This window comes from Anastrepha obliqua, chromosome 4 (assembly GCF_027943255.1).
Source record: "Anastrepha obliqua isolate idAnaObli1 chromosome 4, idAnaObli1_1.0, whole genome shotgun sequence".
Taxonomy (NCBI): domain Eukaryota; kingdom Metazoa; phylum Arthropoda; class Insecta; order Diptera; family Tephritidae; genus Anastrepha; species Anastrepha obliqua.
The window spans coordinates 10,688,389-10,700,727 of NC_072895.1; the positions used below are offsets into that span (position 1 = coordinate 10,688,389).

A 12,339-nucleotide genomic window follows, 5' to 3' on the forward strand; every position below is an offset into this window, starting at 1 on the left:
CTTAGTGTACCCTATGCGTTATTTGGTGGCACTGCTTTGTTGGACCAGTAAGATAATCACTTAGTAATAAAGGACAAGAGTTTTGTGATCTTTGAACACAAATTTGGAGAAATAAAAAAATATTTTTTCTAATAAACAATTCTTAAGCCCAATTGTTCTTATAAAGGGCCCCTCAATAGCGACGCCTAGATACCAGTAGTGAATAATCTCTAGGCGGTACTTCTTTTTTATGGCATCTTTGACATTTTTCAAGTAGCCAGATGTACAATTTTACACGGTAGAACCACGCGTTAAAATTATCTGTAAGAACAACGTGTTTGATAGATATAATCGTCCGAATGAGTCTACAGCAATTTAAGCGAAATCCGAAGGAATTTTTGCGTCGAGTTCTCACCGTTGATTTTTGGTGATTCGAGGTGGACTCTCTTCTTAATGATCTGCTGGAAATTGGACACATCCAAGCCTACGCAGACGATGTGTGCGCACTAATCTGAGGACGATCACTTGAAGTTATATGCAATGAAATGCAGGTAGCTCTAAATAAGATTGAGTATTGGTGCGAATTGCATGGTCCTTCGGTAAATCCTACAAAAAGTACCTTAGTGCTTTTCACTAGGAAACGCAATATGGAAGGCCTGTTACTTTCCACATTGAAAGGGGTAACACTGCAACTGTCTTCTGACGTTAAATATTTAGGAGTAATCCTAGATAGTAAACTTACCTGGAAGAAGCGTGTCGAGCAGAAGGTCTCTCGAACACTAAAAGTCTTCTGACAGTGTAAGAGAACCTTTGCCAAGACATGGGGTCTAAGACCGACGAAACTACACTGGCTGTACATCACTCTGATTAGACCCATTATTACATACGCCTCTGTATTATGGTGGAAGGCTATAATGGTTAATTCCAGAGTAAAACCCCTAAGCAGGCTACAGAGAAGTGTGTGCTTGGGTATCACAGGTGCCATGAATACGACATCTGGTGATGCCCTTAATGCCATTCTGAACTTGCAACCTCTAGATCTTCAAATTCGAAAGGAAGCAATGAAGGCGGCGTACAGGCTCCAGTTAAAAGGAGTCTGGGGAAATGAAATAAGCACTGGCCACTGTCAGATATACCACCAGTTATCGGACCAGTGCACACTGTTCTCGATGCCAGTGGACAATCCGGTGCCTGTCGTTAGCTTCGGTAGGAAGTATGACTTTTTGATCCCAGATAGAGATCAATGGTTAAGTCCAGAGAACCTATTAACGGGATATCAGCACACTTTCTACACCGACGGATCCGAAACCAGTGATGGAAGCTAATCTGGATGCTACTTAGACCAAGACACTAAGTACTCCTATGCCACAGGACAGATGGCCACGGTACTCCTTACGGAAGTTTATGCCATCTTGAATGTCGTGTACTGGCTAATTGAGAAAAAGTGGCGGGGCAACAGTATTGGAATTTGTGAGAGTCAAGCTGCACTGAAAGCCCTTGCTAACCCACGCAGCTCTTCGAAGTTAGTCGGTGAATGTAAGACAAAACTGAACAGTGTTGCAAAACACAACAAAGTTAGTCTTATTTGGGTGCCTCAACAGGTTGGTATTGCAGGGAACGAGTTAGCTGATAAATTGGCTAATGAAGCCTCTGCAAGTATGCCACTAGGCCCTGAATCCCTCAAAAGTAGGCGTCAATTCCGCATCGATTCAACTATGCATTGAGGACTTCATGAGGTCTACCCACAGAGGTCGTTAGTCTAAGTTGAACTCGTGCAGAGTTGCCAAGTGCTTTGTGGAAGAACCAAAAAGGAAAACTGCGACCTTTTTCCTTGAACTCCGCATGAAGGGCCTGAGAGTATTGGTGGGTGTAATCACAGGGCACAACGTCTGTGGTCAGCATATGGCTACCATGGGGGTCGTAGACAGCCCGATATGCCGATCCTGTCTTAAGAATGACGATACTGCAGAGCATGTTCTCTGTTGATGTCTTGCATTTTCCAGAATTAGACTTAGGATATTGGGTTGCGATATACTGAGCATGGACAAAGTTCATACTCTTCCTCTTCCGGATCTCCTAAAATTCATCAATGAATCCAAGGATTTGCGGAAGAGTGACCTCAAACTAATTTATCCGTTTTAGCATCCACCTTTTATCTTTCCTATCTCTATTCTTTCTACTGATATCTATCCGGGTGTAGTACAATAGTCTACTGACTGAGTGCTTGGACTTGTCCAGCCCTCCACAAATCTAACCTAATCTCACAATCTGAAACCTGGATTCATCATTACCCACCAGAAACTAAACAGCAACCAAACAATGGATTACCCAATGAATCTACTCCAAAGAAGGCGAAGACAGTCCCATCGGCCGGAAAGGTCGTAGAGATGATATTTGGGAAGCGAACGGTGTCATCCTCATGGTTGAGCAAATGACGAGAGCGTTGGGAGTAGTGTATCCTCTTAAAAGCGGACTAAATTGAAAAATAAAAAAACTTTTGAAAAACTGTTGTCTTCATTTCTAACATGGGTACTTGTTGAACCCGCCTGGTAAAGAGTTTTCCAATAAGAGGTTTTATTTTGATATTCAAAGAAAAATGCTATTTTTAATATAAATGATGGGATATTTATTTCATTACAAAGAGGAAGGTGTGCCGTTAATAGTGAAGAATAACATCAGGAAAATGACCACCACGACCACGCTTTTCACCACCTGGACAAAGGAGGTCAAGCTACAACTCAAGGTAAAAGTCGATGATATACATTCCGACGGTTAACAACCCAAAAATATTGGGAGTTACCTTTGACAGCTTGCTCTCCTTCTCAGCGCATACAACCGCTATTGCAACTAAAGTACAGAATCGCAACAAGATTCTCAAGTAGGCAGCACTTGGGGCAAGGACAAGGGAATGTTGCTGTCGGCTTTTAAAGCAATAGGCCGACCGGTTTTAAACTATGCTGCGCTTGTCTGGTCGCCTGGAACCAGTGATTCGCAGTGGACGAAGCTTCAGACCTGCCAAAACACTGCATTAAGAACCGTGACAGGATGTCTTCTGATGTCACCTATACAACACCCACATGATGTGGCCCTAATGCTGCCTGTGAAGGAGCATAACAAATTGCTCAGCAAGCAGTTTCTGCTAGGGTGTTACTGCAGGCCTCACCATTGCAGACACCTGCTCGAACCTGAGCCACCTCCCAGGCACATCAGGAGGCATTTCCTCAGCTACGAGGACGAGATCTCAGACAAAACAAACAGACAGCTACTGGATCGGCCAGTGTACAGACAGGCCATAAACGACATTCATCGGGAGATTTACGCCACCTTCTTAAGCTCCCGACCCCCCAATGCCGTTATCGGAGTCCAAACACCACCAATCGCAGACACGAAGAGCTCCAACTTCCCCGAGAGTCCCGCGTAACCTTGGCACAATTACGTTCTGGATATTGTACCAGGTTAAACTCCTACTTATCCAGAATCGACCCCGACATACTAAACATATGTCCAGATGTGAAGGCACCCCGCACGACACTAACCACCTTTTCACATGCCCCATTAAATCCACTCATCTAACACCCCTCTCCCGTCGAAACAGCTAGTTTCCTGGGCCTACCGTGAGATGAGCTAGACGAAAAAGACCGGTGATTACGCTACACTGACAGGGCAAAGGTACTGATACAACAACAACAACAACCACGCTTACAGGACAATATCCTTTTATGAAATTTTCCATAACCGAATTGCAAAGTGGCTGCCCTATGTCTCCCGTTAGATTCACGAATTCCAAGTTTCAGGTCTTGAATCGACCCTGGGCTGGTTCAATGGTTTCGTTGCTTGTGTGGCACATAGCGGTGTCTCGTTGAAAATAAACGTAGTCCAGATTAATACCATCCAATTCCGGCGATAAAAAATCGTTAATCATCTCTCAATAGCGATAGATAACGCCTGTTATTGGAAAACCTATTATTTAATTGGCGCTCTCACTCTTGTTTGGTGCTTGGCTGAGCTTCTTCTCCTATTTGTGGCGTGCGCCTTGATGTTGTTCCACAACTGAAGGGACCTGCAGTTTTAAGCCGACTCCGAACGGCAGATATTTTTGTCATTTCAATTAAATGAAATCCAAGTTCGTGGGCAAACATTTTCGTGGAAGTATACAAATTAGAATATTTTTAATGAAAGTTTGAACCTTAGTCAAGTAAAATCAGTGTAACTGAGATGATATAAAATTATGCGTCATTAGTACGATAATTTCGCTATAAAAACAGCTTAACAAAAACTAACTAGGACAAATGCTTTGTTTACTAAAAAATAAAGATTAACATTTCATTTTATCTCTCTTTTTCTCTTTTCAGGAAATTTGTGACAAAAGGTGAGAACAAAGAACTGTCTATAAAAACGCAAACATTGACCATTAAAATTTTTATAGCCGCTAATTAGAATATTGATTTTTATTGCACTCCAAATTACCCATAATTTTCAAAAAATTCTTATTATATCAATTAAAGTTTAGATAAAAACAAAACATAACTCGCCACCCAAGTCGACTGCGCTGCTTTAACGTGCGCTCGCAGATATGCAAATTTCGTGCACATCTCAATCAACATACTAAGTAAGTTTTTACCTATTCACACTTTGACTGAATGACTAAATTATGCACATTCCGCGACGCACAGCACTATTTTTTTATGAGCAAATCAAAATTCAAATTTCCTACGACACACACAAACAATGCGGACGTCACCGACATACAACTTCCCTACACTTGAGTTAAGAAACAAATTGAACTAGTTGGACTTGTATGGAATCATCTATTTATTAGTTGTTTGTAGATTAGAAACCGGTCGGAAATTTAATTGTGCGCAAAACTATGATTCCCTATGGCTGCTGCGCATGCGCACTCTTACGCATACTGGCTACTTAATAAGCACCTTACCGATCGCCTCTGATTACTTGTGAATGTGTATGTATGTACAATACCTGCTGCTCCTATTATGTTTGTATGTTTTTGTGCATGTATGTACGTACGCATTTTCGGCAATTGGCGTTGGTGTTCAGTGAACTGTCTGGCCTGGATGTCTGTCGGCGATAAGCAAAATTTGCCTATAATAAAATTAATTTTACACTTCTGTGTGTAATAAAAAATACCAAAAATGAGAAAGTTTAACCGACGCCCACACATTGACGCCAGTTAAGAAAAATACAAAAAAAAAATAAATATAAAAATAAAAATAGGAGCAATAAACAGCATAAAGTAGAACACATTTAATGAGGCCTGTTAAAACACAATTAAATATATTTCGTAAACATAGCAAACTTCCGGCCATATTTTGGTCGTTTTATTTTTTATTTGTGTTATTTTAAAAGTTATATTTTTATATTTGTATCTATTTATTGGATATAGGAGTGGCAGATAGATTAACGAAACCAACGCAAGACTGAGACTTGTCGAGACCCTAAGCTCCTGAGTGGACAAGGACAAAAAAAATGGGTATGGGAATAAATTTCCGTCCTTTCTTAATCAAAGTTACGAATTATTTAAAAAATTAAATAAAAAATCTTGTTATGTGAAGTATGTGCCATTGGAAGCTACAACTTTAGTCCATCTTTCAGACAACGTACGGATTTCTCTGACGAAAAATTCGAGTTCTTTTGACTTGATCCGTTCATTGAGCCAGTTTGCGATCGTCTCGTAAGAAGTGAACCGCTCTTCAATAAGGGCTGACTGAATTGCTCGGAACAGATGGTAATCCAAAGGAGCAATGTCTAGGAAATACGACGGGTGGGGACAGATTGCTCAATTCAGTCGCTCTAAATATTTGTGGACCGATTTAGCAAGGTGTGGACTGGCGCTTTTATGCAGAAAAATCACTTTCTCATGTCTACCGTCCCATTCCGGCCGATTTTCTTTTAGAGCTCAATTTAAACGCATTAGCTACAGTCGGTAACGATCGCCAGTGACGGCTTCAGATAGTTTAAGTAGGTCATAATAAATGACACCCTTCTGATCCCACCAGATGCGCGACATAACCTTTGAAGCATGAATATTTTTGTTCGCTGTCGATGGACCTGGCTCACTTGGAAGGCTCCAACTTTTTCGAGGGTTTTCTTAGGGTGTATTTGTTTTGTATTTTCTGCCGTTCAAGAAGCATCTCACAGGTCACCAAACGTCTCTCGATATTCCTCTCCTTCAATTGATGTGGCAACCAGTTACCAGCTCTCTGGACCATTCCCATCGCGTGCACACGTTTACCGACGGTTGATCTGTCAACATCCAACTCTTTAGATATGTCATCAAGGGTTCGACATGCGTCTTCATCCAATAATTGTTGTAGTTGAGTATCTTTGAATTTTTTCGGTGTCCTTTCGCGATCTTACCACTCACGTCGAAATTGACAGTCTACCCAGTGCCTCGTTGTAAGAACTGACTGGATCAGCGAAAGGATCGAAATAATTTAAGGAAATTCAGGGATAATATTGGGAAAAGAAATAATAAATAAATAAAATCTTTCTTGCCGGATGAACGCAGGAGCTTACCGTGGCCGAGTAGCTCTTTAAACGCTTCCCCGTCTGGTCATACCTACTCGTCACTTGCTCTTCTGTGGGTAAATATTGTATTACACAGTTACAAAAAAAACAAAAAAAAATTTTAAATAAAAAAATATATCATCTTATTACCAATCCACACCGATGCATAATTTTTGTATTTTTTTTTCAAATTATTTATTAGAAACCTAATAGGACTATGAATAAATTCGTGCGGTTTTACAACAGATGGCGTAACTTGATTATTATTCCATCGATCCACATTTCCAAACATTCATTGGAGAGCTACTGTCGTAAGGCACAAACGTCAGTATAAGTTTTTTATTTGAAGCGTAAACAACAATATTTTTACCACACTTGAAAATGTCGAATTTCGTGCCAAATAATGTGTTTTTGCGGGGAATTCTTCTTCATTATTTTAATATGAAGAAAAAAGCAGCCGAAAGTCATCGTATCTTGGTGGAAGTTTATGGTGAGCATGCTCTAGCTGAGCGAACGTGCCAGAAGTGGTTTGCACGCTTTAAAAGTGGTGATTTTGGCTTGGAAGACGAAGAACGCGAGGGTGCGCCGCCAAAGTTCATGGATACCGAATTGGAGGAATTGCTCGATCAAGATCCGGCTCAAACGCAAGAAGAGGTTGCAAAAACTTTGGGAGTTGATCAATCAACCATTTCCAAACGTTTAAAAGCCATGGGAATGATCCGAAAGGTAGGCCATTGGGTGCCGTATGAATTGAAGCCAAGAGACGTTGAACGCCGTTTTATGGCATGCGAACAACTGCTTCAACGGCACAAAAGAAAGGGTTTTTTGCATCGAATTGTGACTGGCGATGAAAAGTGGGTCCATTACGACAATCCAAAACGTCGGGCAACGTATGGATACCCTGGCCATGCTTCAACATCGACGTCGGCGCAGAATATTCATGGCCTGAAGGTTATGCTGTGTATCTGGTGGGACCAGCTGGGTGTTGTGTATTATGAGCTACTGAAACCGAATGAAACGATTACGGGGGATGTCTACCGACGACAATTGATGCGTTTGAGCCGAGCACTGCGAGAAAAACGGCCGCAATACGCCGATAGACACGACAAAGTTATTTTGCAACATGACAATGCTCGGCCACATGTTGCACAAGTGGTCAAAACATACTTAGAAACGCTCAAATGGGATGTCCTACCCCACCCGCCGTATAGTCCAGACCTTGCGCCATCCGATTACTATCTCTTCCGATCGATGCAACATGGCCTGGCTGACCAGCACTTCCGTAATTACGATGAAGTCAAAAAATGGATCGATTCGTGGATTGCGGCAAAACCGACCGAATTTTTCACAAAGGGAATCCGTGAATTGCCAGAAAGATGGGAAAAAGTAGTAGTAAGCGATGGACAATACTTTGAATATTAAATTTGTAACCATTTTACGTCAATAAAGTTTCAAATTTCGAAAAAAAACCGCACGAACTTATTCATAGTCCTAATTATATTATTATATTATTACTATAATCACTCCTTAAATTTAAACACTTTACTAAACCTTTGATTTTTTAATTGCACGAGGTGTTTAATCTTAAATTGTATTCTTTATTAATCAGACCGCTAAAAATACTCATTCAAGAAATCACAAAAAGGGGTCCGTTTTATGACTAAAAAACTGTTTCACTTGTTTTGTCATTCCATTCCTTCCCTGCCTTTTTTATGTTTCGTACGTGCAGGCAAATTCATTTCAGATTTCAAAACACGATGACGAAAAACAGGGTGTTAGAAACACATGTCTCATTTTTAATCGCATACGGTGTGTTAAATAAGTAGAGCACAGGAAACGCAAAGATTTTTTTATTTTTTATTTTTTTATGAAAATATTGTTCACTCTCGAACAAAAATCGTATAAAGACAAGTTTCAGATTTTGTGCAAATTAATAAAAAAAAATTGCATATTTCCATTAAAGTCTCAAACTTTTGAATCAAACTTTAAGAAAAATTTCGAATGTGCACTTTTAGAGGTCTTCAGTTTTAATATAATTAAGTGCCACTTGTTTCAGGTAGCTCGCGTTGATTTTTGACAATTTTGTTTGCTGGCGGTCTTTCACATTTTTCCATATAACGAAGCTCGATATTTTTTATATGAACAAAAAACATGATTTACTAGATGTTTGATCGCGCTTTTCTCATCTTTCACGTGAAAGTGTTTACGCCTCCTAGTGGCAGACGGTTAGAGATGCATTTGGTGATTTGCATTACTTTCCAAGGGGCGACCTTTCTAAAATTTATTGTTCCATTTCCACAATGGCAAACGAAACCATCCGAGACTAAAACAGACATACGAGGTGTGTTCAAAAAGTATCGCGAATTTTGAATTTTCGCAGGTTATGTATATTCGAATTTTGATTTTTTTGTGGCGATATGTTGGTACTCATGTCTCTCAGTCATGCCGACGAGTTCGGCCATTTTGAGTGTTCAGTTAGTTGTTGACAGCTGCTTTGCTTGCACGTGTTTCGGCTCGTCTTTGATTTTTACCTATTCAAAAAGATGGATCAAAGGACCGGTACCAAATTTTGTTTGAAAAACGAAATTAAGTGCGCGGTTGCATTCCGAATGTTGACTGTGTCATACGGAGAAGCTACTTTGGACCAAAGCAACATTCATCGGTTGTACAAAATGTTCTCAGAAGGCCGAGAAGATGTGAACGACAAAAAGCGTACCGGACGCCCGAGCACTTCAACAACAGACCAACAAAAAATGAAGTGAAGAAATTCGTATTGGCCAATCGTCGAATCACCGTTAGAGAAGTTGCTGAGTACCTAGACATATCGATAGGGTCGTGCCATTCGATTTTTTTCAATGATTTGGGCATAAGACGAGTCGCCGACAAATTCGGACCAAAACTGCTCAATTTCGACCAAAAGCAACATCGCAAGAACATTGCTAATGAGATGTTGGACTCTGTCCGCGACGACCCAAATTTGCTCCAGAGGGTCATAACTGGTGACGAATTGTGCGTTTATGTTATGACGTTTATAACGTGGAAACCAAAGCTCAATCATCTCAATGGAAGCTGCCGCACGAACCAAGACCGAAAAAAGCGCTCCAGGCTCGGTCGAAAGTTTTGCTTACCGTTTTATTCGATTGCAGGGGCGTTGTGCATCATCAGTTCTTCCCACAGGGTAAAACGGTCAATAAGGAATATTACCTGCAAGTTATGCGCAATTTGCGCGAAGCAATCCGCCAAAAACGCCCGGATTTGTAGAGGAACAAAAGTACGCTCTTGCTTCACGATGGCGCCCCTGCTCACACATCGTTGCTTGTGCGCGACTTTTTGGCCAAAAACAACACACTAATGATGCCAAAGCCACCGTATTCCCCAGATCTGGCCCCCTGTGACTTTTTCTTGTTCCCGAAACTGACGAGGAACATAAGAGGACGACGCTACTCTACGATTGACGAGATAAAGACGGCATCGAAGGAGGAGCTGAACAAGTTAAAAAAATGATTTTTTGAAGTGCTTCGAAGATTGGAAAAAACGTTAGCACAAGTGCATAATATCTCATGGGGATTACTTTGAAGGGGACAAAATAGAAAATTCATTATTAATAATTGAATTAATAAATAATTTTTGAAAAAACACAAAATTCGCAATACTTTTTGAACACACCTCGTAAAATACCAGAACGTTAAACTTTTTGTTCTTCACATATTTTACCTATAGAATTAATTAATATTGTGTTTGGACTAACCTGTATTTGTTACTATGTTAGCTTTCTATATTGGTGCGTTGTATCTGGGTAATAATTTTTGCATATCTTTCGAATATTTTATTTGTTTACCAGCTAAAACGGTACACCCACAAATTCAATCGTACCATCGATTCGAGTTCGATTCCCCCGATCGCTCGCTTTCTCATAAATATTCTCTAAAGGTTTCTGTTTGTCATTATATTGCCATTGTCATTGCCCCTTGGCCAGCTATTTGGCGTGCCATGGTTTTATTTCATTGCAAATTTGTTTTGATTTTTTGTTTTTGTTTATGGTATATACTTTACATATACTGGCTTTTGGTTGTATTATGACTACGCTGAAGAATTTGTTTATTATATTTTATTTTGTATACTTTAAAGATTTTTAATTATGTTTTGCACTGCACCTCATTTGTTATTGTTAAATGGAAAAGGCCATCGTGTTGTTCGACACGCAAGAAGGCGCAAGGGACCACAGTTGCTGCCGTGACGCTTTAAGTTGTAATTGAATGAGTTTGGAATATTGATTTACCTAAGATTTCGATATATTTACATATGTACATATGTCCTTAGTATTCAACATAATATAATTTTTGCTTATTAATCGATTGGCTACAATATTTTCCTAAATAAATTTTAAAGTACTAATCCCTACATTTATCAAAATCAAATTTTATATTTTAAACCAAGGTCGTGACATTGGCATTGTATTTGAACATTTTTGTATTTGTGTGCATGAACAAACATTCATTCATACATCCATCACATTCACACACATCAAATTTTACTTCTTCAAAAATCCTTTAAACAACTAAAAATCGCTTGAAAGCGTTTTCAATAAACGCATAAACATAGACATTTTCAAAAAAATCCGCTTACTCAGAATGTATTTTAATTTTACCTCAAATATTTACAACAGACTGAACACTTTTTATTTTAGTGCCTGTATGAAAAACAAAACTAAGTTGTGGCGATATAAACAAAGTGTCGAATGAAGTACTACTAAAGGCAATTAAAAACACACAAGAAAGCAATAAAAATCAGAATATTTGAATGCCTGAACACCGCAAAGTACATACTTGCACATCGACTGTGAGGAAACGCTTATTCATTCAGAGGTAGAGTTTTTTTTTTTATTATACACACCGCTATTTTTGGCTGCTGTTGCTGTTAAATTTACCTGTGCTCAGCAGTTTGCACTCTTTAAAGTAATAACAGCAGAGAGCGTTAATGGAGTCTCTCTGATAACAGCTGCTACCTCAACAGTATACAAATAGCAATGCTGCTTTAATCAGAGAATGTTAATGGTTGAAAAGAATATACATAAGTATACAAAGAGCAATGCTGCTTTAATGCTTGTGTGTTGTAATAAAAAATATAACAATGAAATTTCATATGCGTCACTATTGATAAACTGTAAGCATGTGAAATTCTCTACTAGCACTCTAATAAATATCAGTAACATAGCGCGCGCTCTTCGCTCAACAGCTTTGCTATTATTTTCGCTGTTATCAATTTGAACATTTTGGGAGAAGAAATAACAGAAAAAGTGTGAATGTGCAAATATATATTTATCTACATATATGTATGTATACACACGGGTTTCTTTACCTTCTCTTATCACATTCCATTTGCTTCTTGATACTTGTTTCCTTTAAGTCACCCGTGTGCTTTGTAATTCTCAAATAATTTAATTTTATCATGTCATAAATAGTAAATTTGTAGTTAATATAATTTGTTCAAATCGGGAAATGAGGATTGGGTGTGAACTTGCTTATAATGCATGATGGATGTTTGCCCAAAACTTTTGTTACGACTAATAGAACATCCGTGGCATTATCTGATCCCGTTTTTGATACCATTTAATAAAAATTCATTGAAAGGTGTAAGGTATGGGCGACGAGTGCTGATAGATTATATGGCGCTTCGGAAATCAACCACAGTTGTTGCACAGTCAATGATTGCTTTTGTTTGTACATATATTTTACTGAAGGTCGATGGAAAACTGTGAAAGTTACTGAATTAAGTGCTTTGAATCAGCAAAGTATTTTCCAGTTTATCGCACTTTAAATACAAAAAACGCCATGA

At 39.2% G+C, this 12,339-nt stretch overlaps 1 non-coding gene across 1 annotated transcript; it reads left to right on the forward strand.

The window, feature by feature from the left end:
• The first annotated feature begins 11,997 nt into the window (after positions 1–11,997).
• Positions 11,998–12,099, forward strand: LOC129246622 (small nucleolar RNA Z279/snoR105/snoR108). The gene has a single exon (XR_008582491.1). It is a non-coding gene; the product is annotated as a small nucleolar RNA Z279/snoR105/snoR108 (small nucleolar RNA).
• The last annotated feature ends 240 nt before the right edge of the window (positions 12,100–12,339 follow it).